Raw genomic sequence first — 17,156 nt, 5'->3', positions numbered from 1 at the left:
AGAATTTATAATTCTATACCTGAATTATGTTCTGATTTTAACTTGCATTACCATCTGAAAACCATCCTTTCAAATATAGATCATCTTTGTTAGTGTTTGACAACTTAAAGTTTGATTATGAGACTATAACTAGCCTTCAACCTCATCGAAGATCTGAGAATAAATTAAATATTACCTGAATATTTAACCAATTTTCAGAGACAGTCGACTACCTGGGCAGTCCCCCATTGCTTAAAACATTGTAGCATCTGTCTTCAGTCTTCTGGCCCAGAACCATCTTATAGAACTTAAGTGAAGCAGGAACTATGAAGGACTAGCTTACCCTGTATTGGCAGAGCTAAGCTGTTGACTATCCCATAACATGTGTCCTTTCCTGGATGGTATGTTTTTGTTTGTAGATGAATTAAGGCAATTCTTGCCCAGTGGCTACCTTGTCATAACTGGAGCAGCTCCATGTGGAAGTTATAATGTTCAATATCTTCTTTGAACCATGAAGGGGGCACTGTCAGGAACTGACATGTCTCTTAGTCAAATCTAATAATAATGAAATGATTATAAATGCCATATTTTATCGATTTCTGATGTTTTTGAATACTACCTATATAAAGTATATCTGAACTGCTAAACTTGACTATGCTTAGCTATTTCTATTTGAATAATATTGAAAATATTTTATTATAATTAAATCAGAATTTAATATAACCACAAGCTACTATCTGGCCCTTAACTTTCATTACTTAATCATATTAAACAGTTTGTAATAGCAGCTACAGAAGGACTGGGTCAAAGCCTTGTATCTTTAAGTGAGTTGTATAGGCACAACATCAATATAAGAGTAACAATATTAATTTCAAATTTTGTATCAATATACAAAGATTTATATCAATGAAAATCTGAACTCTGTATCAATATATAAAATCTTTACCCATGTAAAAAATTTACAACTTCAATTTTATGGATCAATTATAAAGATCTCTATCAATTTAAGAAATGGCTGTACAATGCTTTGTTCATGAATGAATTTAGTAATACATTCCATCTATCTCCTTGCTGTTCAGAATTTTGACCATTCCCAAATTATCCCTTAAAATGACAACCTATCTATAATTTATAAAATAACTGTAACCAGACACCCAAAACCAAGGGATTGGGATGACAACTCTCCACAACTTCTTCCTGCTGAAGAGGGGCAATGAAAATTTTTTTAAAGGAGTAGGAGGAATTGGAAAATTAGAAAAAAATTGGTTAGACTTAAGAAAGCTAGCTTTAGCATCTGCTATTCAGTCTCTGTGTGTTTTGAAGGCTCAGGACTTTACTGAAGTTCTCACTGGATCTGTCTGAAAGGCTGGATGAATTGAGTCCACTGGGAATCAGCAGTTATTACTGAAGTTATACTGGAAGCAAGTTTTTGAAAACAACATCAAGAGGCAGGTAGTTGAAACAGCAGATCATTTCAGCATCCCTGCGGATGCATTTTGTCAGAGTTGCACATTCTGTAATATATGAATCCTACAACCGAAATGTTAGTACTATTAAATATTCCTATGACTTGTGCAAGCGAGGTGCACAGATCAGTAAAGGATGAGTTTTTGCTCCTTGTGTGTGCAGGCGAAAGACAACAATCCTTTTGTGAGTTAATTTGTCCAATAATAAATGTAATAAATATTCATTCATGCAATATGTAAGATGACACAGTGAGTCTTAAGGATTCCATAACCAACAAGCTTTATTGTCTAATTTTAGCTGAAATATTGGCTAGAGACATTTTTATTTCTAAGCCAGTTACAGGGCTGTTCCTATGTGGAGTAATCAGTTACCTAACCCATTTGATTTTTTCTGAATGTTTCTTTCCTGTAGCCAAAATCTTCAGGTTGCCTTCCCCTGTCATATCTGATCCATATCACTATGAAAGGGGTCCAAAGTCTTTTCTTCCTATTAACACATAAAGAGCCTCTCCCGACAATAGCATGTGGTCCTACAGCCCAAAGTCATCAAAGGTATAGACTGATTCAAAGAAGCAGCCTCCTTCAGTCCTGCCCCATTTTAACCTCTCTCCCAGAGGCTTTTTAATGTCATAACCAACAAACTTAAAAACCACATACATTTTGATAATTAAAATAATTCAAAGTAATTAAAGCAATCTAAACAAGTAGTAGTAATGTTGAGACGGTGCTCCCCCATTATCTCCTACCTTGTTCTTACACAAATAGTTTATAACAGTGAGATCAAGACCTAAATTTATTTATTCATCTATGTATACTTAAATTCTCCCTTCTATAGAGATTAATATCTCTGTGGGAATATATATCCCCTTTCTCTTACATAACTTGAATTAACACCCTTTCCTATGTATTTAACTTTAATTAAATTCCCTTCTATATTTCTGTATGAGCTTACTTATCATACCAGGCTAAGCATTCCTAGATATCTTATGCAGACCATGTTCAAAAGATCCTGAGGGCTGCCCTGGCATAGACGTTTTCAAATTTCTTTTAATGCATTTTTTTCTCATTCAGTCTATTCTATCTCTCTGCTTTTGTTTCCTACATTTGAGATCAAAGGCCTAGATTTCTTTATTCCATGTATACTTAAAAACACTTAAACAATTACTATTATACTTCTTTCTATCCTTAAAAATAATTAAATCAAATTTCATTAATCTCTATCCTTAGTTTACCCGATTGTTGGAGGCAATCAGCCTCTAATGACTGCCTGTCTCTGCCTTCTGAGTAGCCTGTCTGTTTGCATAGCAGGTGCTCCAAACCCCTCTAAGTTCAAACTCTCTGAGGCAGTCAGAAGACTTTGAGAAGGGTCTGGGTAAACATCTACCAGTCAGCTTTGTCTGAGTCAACTTGGAGGAGTTAACTGTGTCCCACCTCACACCATGAACCACGAGGAACCACCAAGCTCAGCTCAGCTCTGCTGAGAAACCAGTTCTCCCCACCTCCTAATCTCACATCAAGGAATGTGTCTTCCATTTGATAATTCTAATTAATTTTTAATAGTGAGTACAAGTCTCACATGTTGGATGCCATTAGAAGTGGGAGTGTGGTTAATCCACTCTCCAGCGGGTGTACATGTGCTGCTCACTACCCACTCAAATGTTTTGGATCCATAAATGAAAATCATGTAGCCTTCTATTTTAATATGTCTTAAACAATGCAATGGCTGGACACTTCCAATCTCTCCACTGCTAACACACTCTCTCCTCCAATATTCCTGAATTATTACTTACTAAAACCTATTTTCCATTCTGGCTACCATAGACCCAGGCCTGCAGTCCTCATGGGACATGACCCCTGACCCTCACATCTTGGCAGTGTCTCTGTCTCTCTGTCTTACATGTCTCAGGCTGGAACCTTCTCTTCCCCAGCAATGGTGATTCTTTTCATGCCTCATGTTCCTTACCCAGGAACCTCAAGGTTCCATTTCTGTCTCCTGCCCTGCCTTTAGGCCCTGACAACTTTACCAGTTAGAACCAGCGGGGGGCAGGGACCATCCTCATCTCACATGCAGACCTACAAATTCTCTTGTAATTTGGGAACCTAATTAACATAATAAAAGTACTAAACCACATCCACAATAGAGGGGAAATGGTCTGGCAGTTTTGAATGTTTAAATGAGGGAAGATTTGAAAAATCCCATCATGTACTACAATTTCAATCCTAGGAGATATCAAAAAAGAAGTGATGGAAAGTTAAAAACTTCCCAGAGGTCATAAACACATCAGAGCCATTCCTTTCAGCAATACAATGAATATACTGTGTTTGGAGCACAGATGAGAGGAAGGGTAGGTTGTCAGTCATAAGTAGCTATGCAAGATTTATAAAATAGTGGAACCCTTTCAAAATTTACATTAGTCACAAATAACAATTTTCCACTACCTCTAAAAAGTAATTCGAGGGAATTTTTTTTCTATAATTCATATTCAAGCTTTATCTGGCCAGTGGAGTGGATAGCACTGTGACCTGAACAGGCAATCTTGATGAATATTTACTCTTGGGAGAGTTGCGTCTCTGTGTAGAGCAGCAGGGGTTCTCATTCTTGACCTCTACTCAAGATGGTTCGGAACATTAATTGGATAGTAACTGTCACATTGAATTTAGGGCGGTATCAGAAACATCCTAGGAGAGAAGCAGTGTCTAATGAATATGAATATGACAACAGGAATCCCCTCAGGAAGAAGACACATGCACACGTCTGGCTCAGGATCAGAAGTGCAAGCCCATAGGTATTTTCTAGGTCTTCCAAAACACTTGATTTTCACAGAAATTGTCATAGCCTGAGAAACGCCCAGTCTTAAATAGTTAGGTCACAAGGTCACATAAGGTAACCTTAAGGTGCTCATAAGGTCACAAAGTGCTCTTAAGCATCATGAGCTATCTTGGAGCCAGCTGGAGAAGAAAGATGAATGCAACATTTCTGGTCTTCAGTGATGCACATTTTGGATAACATTTAGACTCTACAATTCTTTAAATATAAAGTACTAAGTAAAGGCAGGTCCTCATGAGTTAAAACATTCTTTAGAATGACAAATATTTTATAAACTATTATAACTGTAAGCAAATATGGGAAACAACAGACTGCATAGCACAAATCAATGCCTCTAATCTGAGGCTTCATATTATCTCTAATAGAATCATCCAGAATGACTTATAAAACTAACATTCCTAAACCTTACTCTAGACCTGTTTGGCCCAGTACAGTAAATTTTATCTCACATACAGAGTGATTCTGGGACAGGAAAACATAAGGAACACCTCCATTATAAGGGGATAAGCTTAAGGACTGGTAGAGTCTTTATAGAGAGCTAATCAAACCCTCTTGAGCTGTAGCTAAGGCATACAGATATAAGGTTCAAGAAATGGGCTGAGATATCTTTATTTGAACAAACATTTAGGACTGACTTGCCTTCGTAAATGTGTGGGGAGAATAAAGAGATGAATGAAACAAGTTCTTTTCCTCCATGAATCTAAAATGCCGTTTAAATTTTCAACAGAATGTCATTTTTAACTTCTAATTCTCTGTTTTTTATTCTTCATGAACATTGTGTCCTGGAAGTCATTTAATGCAATGCTCATAAAATTCCAACTAGTAATTTTATTCTTGTTTTAAAATCATTTCCAAGCTCTATGCTTAAGACCAGGGTGCTGGATGGTAAACTGGAATGTTATAGGCCACTTTAACATCAAAGCTAGGCTCCTCCCTGTTCCAGAGACAGCTGCATCTTCTCATGTAGTGCCAACCTCATCCTGCAGACAAGATGGTGAAGGTTGGTGTGAACGGATTTGGCCATATTGGATGCCTCGTTACCAGAGATGCCTTCTCTGCATCTGGCAAAGTGGAGATTGTTGCCATCAATGACCCCTTCATTGACCTCAACTACATGGTCTACATGTTCCAGTATGACTCTACCCATGGCAAGTTCAATGGCACTGTCAAGGCTGAGAATTGGAATCTTATCAACAGGAAGCCCGTCATCATCTTCCAGGAGCAAGATCCCTAACATCAAATGGGGTGATGCTGGTGCTGAGTATGTCGTGGAATCTACTGGCATCTTTACCACCATGGAGAAGGCTGGGGACCACTTGAAGGGTGGGGCCAAAAAGGGTCATCATCTCCGCCCCTTCGGCCGATGCCCCCATGTTTGTGATGGGTGTGAACCATGAGAAATATGACAACTTGCTCAAGATTGTCAGCAATGCATCCTGTACCACCAACTGCTTAGCTGTCATCTGTGACAACTTTGGCATTGTGGAAGGGCTCATGACCACAGTTCATGCCATCACTGCCACTCAGAAGACGGTGGATGGCCCCTCTGGAAAACTGTGGCGTGATGGCCGTGGGGCAGCCCAGAACATCATCCCTGCATCCACTGGTGCTGCCAAGGATGTGGGCAAGGTCATCCCAGAGCTGAATGGGAAGCTCACTGGCATGGCCTTCCGTGTTCTTACCCCTGTGTATTCACTGTGGATCTGACATGCCGCCTGGAGAAACCTGCCATGTATGATGACATCAAGAAGGTGGTGAAGTAGGCATCTGAGGGCCCACTAAAGGGGCTACACTGAGGACCAGGTTGTCTCCTGAGACTTCAACAGCAGCTCCCACTCTTCCACCTTTGATGCTGGGACTGGCATTGCTCTCAATGACAACTTTGTAAAGCTCATTTCCTGGTATGACAATGAATATGGCTACAGCATCAGGGTGGTGAACCTCATGGCCTACGTGGCCTCCAAGGAGTAAGAAACCCTGGACTACCCACCCTAGTTCAGCAAGGATATTGAGAGCAAGAGAGGCCCTCAGCTGCTGAGGATCCCCATCCCAATTTGGCCCCCAACACTGAGCACCTCCCTCACAATTTCCATCCCAGACCCCCATAATAACAGGAGGGGCCTAGGGAGCCCTCCCTACTCTCTTGAAACCATCAATAAAGTTTGCTACACACACACACACACACACACACACACACACACACACACACACACACACACACACAAACAGTCAAAGCTAAACTACTATTATCAAGCATGTGGCTTTAATATACAAATTGAAGTGAATACATTTACAATGTTTATGCTGTGTTCCACATGTAGCATGCCATGCTCTACTGATTTGTTTACATGGCATTGCCCTGGTAAATTATCTGTTTCAGAGGGGTCTCTGAAACTTCAAGATTCAAGCTGAGCCTTGCTCTCTGGTCCACATTTTAAGACTGACTTTACTGACTGGGACCAGTCACAGTTTCTCTCATCTGTAGCTTTCTGTGAATTTAAGTCAGTTAAGTATGCAACTGAAGCTCTCTGTAGGACAAAGAATGAATGATATTAAGCTTTCTCAGCTCCTGTGTTCTCAATTTAATTTTGGAGTCCACTGAAGTATGACTGCTTAGAGATTAAATGTATGTTTATCCTCCCTCTTAAGACCATAGAGTTCAGCGCATCCCCAATTGTCTAAAGTGTGAAGGATTTTTCCTGGGCTGAATACTAACCAAGGTAAATGAGTGTTCTCCCCATTGCAAGAATAAGAGTGGGCCTTGCTTTTACTTCATTTGTTACCATGAGGACAATTTTTTGCTGAGTTCTCTCTAATTTCACCATGAAATTGGTAAGCAAAAGTCAGATCTCGGGCTGTCAGTCATATCACGCCACGGCCACAGAACTTTGAAATGTTATGTATTATGGAAAGTACATATTACAGCCTCTGTAAGATAGGCTATTGGGGTTTTTTTTCTTTTCTCATCAAAGGGTTTCTGAGAAGTATAATATTCCTGCCAAAAGACAGCATTTAACCCAAAATAAAATAGGAAAATACCAATGAGTACCCAAAGAAATAAAAGACAGGAAACTCAGCAGTAAAAGATCCTGCTGATAACATCATTTACATGCATTCTATGATTTTATGCTTAATATTTCTTATGCTTAACATTTTTTATATTTTTTTATTTTATTTTATTTTATTTTTTTGGAGCTGGGGACCGAACCCAGGGCCTTGCGCTTCCTAGGCAAGCGCTCTACCACTGAGCTAAATCCCCAACCCCCTATGCTTAACATTTTTAAGGGAATAAAAATTAAGATGAATACCAGCAGAGACCTTAAGATAGTTTTTGAAGTATTCAAATGGTATTTCTGTGCTTTAAAACTTAAAACAAGAAACAAATAATTCAAAAAGGACTTTACAGTAGACAAGCTTTGCCAGGAAAACTCTATGACAAGTCACTGCCTGGCCTCCCTTAGGGAGAATGAGGATTTTTTTTTTTTATATTTGAATCATTCTTTGCTTCTAAGCCCTGGCCCTAGTTGCTCAGGCTGGCTTGACATATTAAATAATTCTCTCCTTGAGTTGAAGGACTCATCTCTGGGCATGGAGTTCTTGGAACCTTAGCCTTCTCTCTCTTTTCAACCTCAGGAAGGGAGATATCCTGAGGAAAGGAAACATTCATTTATATGGTCATAAGAATGACAACTGAAAAGCAGAGGGAAACTGAGCAAAAGATTGGTAAGAAGAACATCAAAGAAGCAAGCCTTGCAGTATGCATCCCACACAATTGTCTCCTGGGTGTGGCTTTGCCTGACATTAAAGCTGGCAAAGGAAAGCAAATGCTTGCTAACTTGTGACGTTTGGATATTTGGGGTGGATCTTGGGTGGAATTCCTGTTGAGAGTCTGAAGAGACAGTGACACTAATACCCTGTGATGCCATCATGCCAGACCATGCGCGAAGTTAATCTTTAGTGCTTTAAAAAGAAAATGATTTAGCATACTGTCACATAACACAGAGTCTGGGGAAAAGCTTTGTCAGTTCAAAGGAAGCTCCTACTTCAAAAAAAATCTTATTAAAAATTGATGATCTCATTGATGCTAACAACAGTGCTGCCGGGTGGAAGTCACTCCTAACATGTTTTGCAGACTTCTCTTTCCTTGGCTTCACTTTTTTAGTTTCAGTAGAAGTAGGAGGTTTGAGTAATTCGGCATCAAAATCTTAAATTCAGAAAAAAAAAAAGGTAAACTTATTTGTGATTTTTTTAAAAAAAAGTTCCAAACATTGTCCTAGAAGAATCAGAGAACAAATTTAGAAAACTCTCCGAAAGCCTGGTGTCTGTAGACTACGGAGTGGGTAAGAATCCAAGCAAACCAATTTCTACTGCTTACCATAGAGTGAATTTATATATTAAACTACTAATTTGCATTACCACAATGAAACTGGCTATGGGTGAAGTTATTTGTGATTGCACATTGAAATATAAGGTCACAGTTTTTGATGGTGTTACACTCCCTGACTTACATAGTTTCCACCCCAGAGAAGACTGGGTTCTGCTTTGTTTTGAAACCTCAGACTCAGGTTAAATTTCTGTTTCGTTCTGCACCATGGCTCTCACTGATTCTCCCAGCATCTGGGTGCCAGCTTTCCATGGGGCAGGGTTCTGGGAGGATTTGTCCAAGCTGACTGATTGTGTCTAAGCAGAAAAAGACACATGGACTCGAGGGCTATCTTGGTAAGGATGGTGATTTCCACACAGAAGAATACCGTTTATCTCAGAAATTGCTGGTCCTATGTCTAACTTAGGCTCACTTTAAGAGGGTGATTTCCCTCATGCTTGCAACTGACTTTTCCCCTTTCCCTTTTTAATTATTTGTGTGTCTGTGTGTGTGTGTGTGTGTGTGTGTGTGTGTGTGTGTGTGTGTGTGTGTGTGTGGTGAGCTGGGCATGGCTTTGTCAGTTCCAATGAGACACAGGCTTACTGGGAGATTTTTTTTTTCTCACAGAGAACATAAATCCAAACCGTAGGGCACAAATGTTTTCGATGTTGGCCTCACAGGGTGAGGTTAGATTGTCAGCAGGAACGAGGGCTGGGATGAGAGGACATCTTCAGTACGCTTGGCAGGCCAAATTAGCTCAGCATCTGAAGATGTGATACCTGGTCTGTTTCTGTACTGAGACAGATGAACAGCTACTCAATTATCCGCTACTCTAGAAACAGATGGCGAAGAAAGTCAGGAACCAACCTGATACTTGGCGACTCTCATAAGGGCGTACCTGGTTTCTTTCCCTACTCTCTGGAATGATCTGGAAAAAAATGTAACTATATTGAGGTAGAATGGGGCAAAAATGGTTTTTCCCCAAGGCCACGCAAGCTATAGGATAAAGTTACCAGTTGAAGATTGCATGCCATCCTTATGGCTGTTACCAGACGGACAACCTGGGAGCTAGGTGAGACAGCAACATCTGTCTGGATACAAATGACACTGGGACTTTCTCAGGTCAACACTTTTGGTGGCTTCCTTTGGTAGGAATACTGGAAAGAGTTCAGGGAATGTCACAGTCTATGACATAGTCATGTATATTGCCTGCACAACATTATTCTGACTATTGTTATGACTCTGAAAACTGTGGTATTACAGAAGAAATAGGCAGGGGAACAGCAGTTCACATATACTCTTAAAAGATGAAGTCATATACGGTGCTAAGTGTTTTCAAATAAATTTTGAAAGACTAATAAAACAATTTGAAAGAAATAAGGAGCCACTTTCTAAAATCTTCTCCTAAATTTCCTAAGTTTAGAAGAGAGAAAGAAAAATATAAACATACAAAATCATATATGCATGAGTAATGGATGGAAACATGAGATTTGTTTTTCTGAGATTTCCTTTCGTAACTACACTGAATTTACATGATTCCCCTTCCCCCTCCACTGCCCTAGGATTCATAACCTCTTTTTCTCTAACTACTGTTACATGCGTATAAAACCTACCGAATCCATGCTGTGTTGGCTATTTTTAGGGCTGAGCACTTGAAACTGGCAAACCTGTCAGGGGACTCATCCCTAGAAAAGACTGGTTCTCCCTCTCTTGGCATCCACTGTCTGCCCATAGGAGTGGGGCCTTGTGAAGTTTCTCCATTCTAGTCAGTACACTGACTGACATAATCAGTGATCAGGTTTTATTTAGGTGGCCATATCGTTGTAATTCATAGGTGCAAGTTCTCTGTCGTATCTAGAAGACACTATCTTGCAGCAGGCTTCCTGGTTCTTTTGGTTCTTACGATCTCTCTGTCCCTACCCCGACCATGTTTTCTAAGCTTTAGGTCTAGGGGTTGTATTGTAGATATACAAATTGGGGTTAGGTAACTTACACTCAGTTATTCTCTGCATTCTGACTAGCTGTGGAATTCTGTAGCAGCCTTCTCCTATAAAAAGAAGCTGTTTTGACGAACATTGAAGGCTATTCTTACCGAATGTGTATAGCATAGTCAGGTGTTTTATTGATTGAAAAGAAAATGGTGGTAGTTTCTTCTCTAAGATCCATGAATTCTCCAACCCTGGGTAGGGTTTCTATCCATTCCCCTGGTTCTCCACTGCCTTGGGATTCATGACATTTTCTTCTCTAATTACTATTACATATGTATAAAACCTACTGAGTCCCTTTTGTGGTGACCTAGTCACATGGTTTTAGGGCTGAACACTTGGACTTGGCAAACCTATCTAGGTTACAGTACCAGGCATGAACTGTATTGAGCACTTCTAAGTTCTATTAGAACTTAGATGTTGGTTCCCCTCAGGAAACAAGCATCGTTATTAACTCCACTGGGGATATCTTACCTAACTGGACATTGTTGTGGTTCACAGGCTTAAGAGCTGGGTAAGTCTACTGATTGTCTTTTATCTTTGGCACCTTGAATAGCACTGTTGGTGCTGAGGAAGACAGACCCCAGGAAGGAGGCTCCCAGGTCAGTACCAGCTAGATACCCCCAAGCCTTGTGTCTAGAGAGTGCCTCAGCTAGAGGGTCTTAATCTTCCTTTTTTTCTGCTCTATATTCTTTTAATATAAATATAATGGTTTTTGCCTGGTGGTGGGTGTGTGGAAGCTCAATTCTACATATTTTGAAGTAGAAAACCTGTTTGAGGGATCCCTGCAGTCATAAAGAAGATGTTTGGGCTAGACAACTCCATATATTTGGAAGAGAATAAAGTAGGGATTACACATTAGCCTCAAAACTTTCTTTAGAGTGACAGGGTCTCATAGTTTATTTCTACTCATATACATGTATGTATATTTCACATTATTTATCATACAAAATGGAAAAGAAGGTATCCAAACCCTGCCCACACAGGACACAACATTCTCACTATATAATTTAAACGCTAATCACTTAATTGGTTTTTCTCTGAGTAGTGACAAGGGAAGTCTGCGGAAGAAAGCAGTGCAATACTGAAGAGAACATCTGAAGAGAGAATGGATTCTGGAAGGACACATGTCTAAGAGTCAGCAAAGTGGGGTTTCTGGGCTGCAGAGTCAGCCAGGAAGGGCAGCCACTGTACAGCATGTTCTTCATCATTCCCTAGAGCTTGGGAGTCATGCCTCCAACTGAACCCTTTAATGGCTGCTTTCCAGACCTTTTGCAATAAGCTCTATTTATTTTCAACTGCTGTAAAACTAACCACAAACTCGAAGACCTAAAACAACAGAAATTTGTTTGCTCATAGTTCTGGAATTCGAAAACGCGAAATTAATGTGCTGGCATGGTCACACTGTCTCCAAACGTTCTCGATGGAATCCCTTCTCCTCTGGCATCTAGTGGCTCCTTGCATTCCTTGGCTTGTGGGAGCTTATCTTCACTCTCGACTCTGTGCTCATGTGGCTTTCCCTGTTCCTCTCTATGTGACGACTGTCCTTCTCTCCTCTTTGGAAGGACATCAGAATTATCTCATTTTGAGAGCCATAGTTAAATACTCCAGGATGGAACTAGAAAATAGCATCCTGAGTGAGGAAATCCAGACCCAAAAGGACGCATGCATGCATGGTATATACTCATGATAAGTGGATATTAGCTATACAGTACAGGATAACCAGGCTGTAATCAACAGAACCAACGGAGCCAAACAACCAGGAGGGCCCAAGGGAGGATGGTTGAATCCTTCTCAGAAGGGGAAATAAAATAGATATCAGAAGTAAATGGGGGAGGGGACTGAATGGGGGAGGGGATGGGGGAGGATCTGGGTAAGAGGGTGCTATGAGGAGGGGGGGTCCTGATACTTCAATGTAAAGTGAATAAATACATTTTAAAAAAACGTCTACAGCTGTCCTCCACCACAGGCAGCTATAGCACCCGTGACTGAGGGCCAGGAGCTCCTTTCTCCTCTTAAGCAGTCTTTGCTCTCAAAACATAATTAAAAACAAAACAAAACAAAAACTGCAGAACATAACATGCCAATTAATCTGCTTCTAATCCTAATACATTTATGTGTGGGGGAGGGGCTCACATGTGTGTATGTGTACCTTTACGTATGTCTGAATTCTGTCGTCAACTTACTCTTTCCCTTTTAAATGTGTTATCCTTTGCCCCATGGCCTGTTAGCTTCATGTTTGCATTTTAATAGTTAAGAGGCTTACATTTGTGGCTATTTTGGTAATTTTATGACCATTTATTTAGCATATTCTCTTTCTGTTTCTTGAAAGATATATTTCACAAAATTTCTAACTTCTGAAACTTCAAAGCAATTAGGGCCTTCTTCTCCATCTTCAATTATCTCAATTTTTTTTTTTAAAAATCAAGACTTACAATTATGTTCTGCTATTTTAATTTTGTATTGAAATAATGGGACAACCAGCACACACCCTTCATCTTTTGTCCACTCCTCGTTTTAAATGGGTATCATCAACCAGTTTTCATCACCATGCCCCCTTACTCTTCGCGCTTGCCTTTAAGTTTGGGATCCAGTATGGCTCTCCTTGGGAGAGTGTTAGGGAGAACTCTAAAGGCGTCTGTTAGCCCTCTGTCCATTCCTTCCCTCCACATATGTGACTTGAATCTGTTTGTTAGATCTTGGGCTATCTGCGCTCTAGATCAACCGGCAGGTTCTCAAGAACTCTATTTTAAATATATGTATAATATAGTAAAATAGTGTTAACTATACATTTAGGCTACTGGTCTACTGTTCTGTTATTGATGCATAATAGATTCTGAAACTAGTTTTAGATAATAAAATTTAGAGTTCTATTGTTTGAATTTGAATTTGAATTCTTGAACCTTAATGTCTAATTTTTTTAAAAAAATTTATTGACCTCAAAATTTACTAAATAGATTTACTGACCCATGGGTGGCGGGGGGGAAGGGGGACTGCCAGGGAATATGTAAATGGTAACACAATTTACTTTTGAGATGGTGGCTAATTTCTTGACTTATACCCTTCTGACACAAAGGAGAGGGAAGCATTGAAAATGTTTTAAGAAAAAGCATTTCTTAGATAGACTTCACTTCCCAGTCTTGACAGCTTGGATGGAATGTTGGGTAAGCCAGAGAATCAGAATTCCCCTCTCTGGGCATCCAGAGTCAGGCTAGTTTGTAAGCTCACGCTTTCTTGGTGTTGTGAGGTTATGGTATAAAAAGCACTGAGTGCCACAGAAGGAGAGTTTTCACAGAGTCGTCACATTTATGGCTGGGTATGGGCAAGAGGGGCTCCGGGGATGCTGCTCAAGGGCCTTACTTATATTCTGTTTCTGTCTTTCCGATGCAGCATCTTGTTCTTTCAGTTCCCTGTTCATAAGTGCTTCCCAGTTAGCAAAGAAAGCACTCAGTTCTGGTCCCAGAGATTCTTTACTAAGTCTCATTTCCAACTGAGGAACTCCAATAGATAAGACTATCGCCACTGGAAAGCTCTTGTCTCTCAATGAATTTCCAAGATGTTCTACTATTATTGGATGAAGAGCTCAAATGTGTCGATGACCAATCACTAACTTCATTGCATTCTTAGGTCACCCGAACTTGTGGGCTTCTGCTCAACTGTTTGTAATACTCATACAAACTTTTTCTTCCGCATTCTGTGGTCATCTAGAAAACACCTTATTTTAGGCATGTCAGGCTGTAAAATCTGGGTTAAAAAGATCACCCCAGGAGGAGTCAGGAGGAGTTACAAACTATTCGGTAAGATCATCTGTGAGAGACAAAACTGAAGCCATGACTAAACTCCACAACTGAGAGTAAATTTATTTTATTTTTAAAGGATTTAGAAGAAAGTAAGTATGCACTGATAGGTGAAGTAGGACATTTTTCTGCACTGGTCACTAACAAGGCACTGGGTGTCCCTTCCAGTGTACCAAGACCAGCAGATTCTCTCAGAGAATTCTATTCACCAGGACATATGCTGTACCAGGCTGTGACTCTAGTGAAATAGCAAGGGTGAAATTTTGATGGAATATTTTATTAGTTGGTTTAGATCCTGTATGCTGACTTTCCTTTCCCCACCCCCCCCCCGGAGCTGGGGACTGAACCCAGGGCCTTGTGCTTGCTAGGCAAGCGCTCTACCACTGAGCTAAATCCCCAACCCCGTGTGCTGACTTTCCAAGTACTAATGTACCAATGTCATATCAAAACACAGAATATGGCTGAGAAGAAAGAAACTTCTTATGACTATTGATCCTTATGGCTATATGGAAGAGATCAGATTCATTTACTAAAACCCAGACAATAAAAATGGGCACAGTCATTGCATAGAACTTACCAGAAAGAAATAAAACAAAACACGCTCAACTGGCTAAGAGTTATTTTTCTGCTCTTCCTTTTTTAACCTTACAGTACATAGTAGTGATAACTGACCTATTTTATTGACGTGTTGAAATGTTGATACTGCTCTGTCATTCATATAGACTTGGATAAATTACTTCAACTATAAACAGGTTATAACTACTGCCAAGATTATGATTATTCACTCAACAGAATAATATAGTGTAAAGTAGCCAGCACACTCACCACCTTGATATCTATAACCTAGTGTATTTAACTACCTTTAAGTTATTTTCACTTTATACCTCATAAAAAGTGAGATCTCTGAGACCATCAAAAAATTCATTTACCTATTATATAGCTCTGTGCTTTACTTGAAATAGGTACTCAAGTACTTGTTAAAATGTTTGACTGGAAGCTGAATGTGTGCTATTAAATATTTGGTTAGTATGTATCAGTAAACAATAAAGGGATATTGGTATGATCAGGCTGTTGGGGACCACAAAATCTTAAAATACACTGAAATTCAAGAGGTGGTAACAGAGCTGGGCCTGGTGACATAAGCTTATAATTCTAGCTACTTAGGAGACTAGGACAGGAGACAAATTCACACTCTGTCTAGACTACAATTTTATATTTCTCACTTGCCTCCTGCTCAACATAGGGAGAGCCCATCTCAAAATTTTAAGGAGAGATGGTTTGGGGATATAGTTCAATGGCAGGACTTATAGGTGGCAGGCTCTAGTCTCAACCTACAGTGAAAATAAAATGAAGTGATAGAGCAATGAACTTTGGTGTGGTGGGCTATTTTAATACTGTACTGAAACAACTTTTGTCTACAAAGGTGTTTTTCTCTCAACTGAGGTGAATTAATACACTTATTTCTGTCCTTTATACCAAGAGATGTTTTACTCTGTGAAATACGTATTCTTTTCTGATTGTTTGCCAGTTCTCCAAATACTCTAAGATTAAACCTAAGTTGCTCCATAATGTTAGAGGTCCAAGCATCTCAAAGAGATGACAATACCCTAGTTAAAAAAAAAATCTGAACCAATTTAACGGATACGTAGCTCCTAAAGACCACTTACTTTAGGCTAATACAAGATTCTGAATCTGCTTCTTTTGGGTAATTTCACATATCCCTTCCCAATGCCTTGCCTCTATATTCCTCAATCCACCTGGGATTAAATCAGTTAAAATGCCATTTGTAATACCCAGGAGACAACCTCAGGTCTTTTGTTACCTTCCTACCCTCTATCTGAAGGAGCAAGTCATGTTTCATCTCAGCTGGGAAACAATTGCTTCTCAAAATAACAGGGTTTGAAGTTTTGTTTGCCAAAAATGGTTGTCAGCGTGCCAAGAAGTGTCACCTTCCTGAGACACCTGTTAAGAACGCTAAGCACTATTTTCCACAATGGTGTGAACCTCCCCTCCAGCAGACCGGAAGATATTCAGTCTCATTGTTTCAAAACAAGTGGGAAAACATGTCTGATTATGTTACTAAGACATTATAGGCTAAGACAGTGCCAGTCCAAATCTCAAGTGCCAGTTTTGCCAAAGAAGATAGTATCGATTGTAGTTGTAAATTAAGTTTATCTCACTGGGTAGTATGAGTTTACATACAGAAATTTTACTAGCTTAGGTTTTAGAAACATTTGTGTAGGGAAGAAAAATTCTAGGTCATGTTAACATGTATTTTCAGTCATCTTCTTTCAGTAACATATAGGAAATGGCTAAGATTAACTGAGAACTGAATTTCTCTTTTAACTATCCAATAAGGTATAATTTCAAAACAGTTTTTCCAAATGTGGAAGTAAGTTATAAAGAATATTAGCAATGAGAAGACAACAATGGTGTGAGTGAAAGTGGAAATAGGCTGTGAGGTTTGACAGAGCAGAAACCAAAAGGCAAAGGGCAGAGAAATTCAACTGGGCAAGCAGTTTCTAAAAGTTATTTTATAAGCCAGAAGTCATCTCTGTGACTAATTATTCTAAGCACATACTTTCACCTCACTGAGAAAGCTGTTTATATTCACCATAAAAAAGGTGAGAGTTTTAATGAGAAATGGAATCATTAAAACTATACCCACATTTTTGGTGGTTTGAAAGAGAATGGCCCTCATAGCTTGTATGTTTGAAGCTTTTGACCCAGTTGATGGAA

At 39.5% G+C, this 17,156-nt stretch overlaps 2 pseudogenes; one reads left to right on the top strand and one right to left on the bottom strand.

Annotated features, from left to right (window-relative positions):
- The first annotated feature begins 5,263 nt into the window (after window positions 1-5,263).
- On the top strand, window positions 5,264-6,068 carry LOC134486877 (glyceraldehyde-3-phosphate dehydrogenase-like; annotated as a pseudogene).
- An 8,469-nt stretch (window positions 6,069-14,537) lies between these two features.
- Window positions 14,538-14,659, bottom strand: LOC120102629 (small nucleolar RNA SNORA3/SNORA45 family; annotated as a pseudogene).
- Window positions 14,660-17,156: the final 2,497 nt, after the last annotated feature.

This window comes from Rattus norvegicus, chromosome 4, assembly GCF_021556685.1.
Source record: "Rattus norvegicus strain SHRSP/BbbUtx chromosome 4, alternate assembly SHRSP_T2T, whole genome shotgun sequence".
In the NCBI taxonomy this organism is placed as follows: domain Eukaryota; kingdom Metazoa; phylum Chordata; class Mammalia; order Rodentia; family Muridae; genus Rattus; species Rattus norvegicus.
The sequence above is the reverse complement of the archived record's forward strand: the minus strand, read 5'-3'. Positions and strand labels throughout refer to the sequence as shown.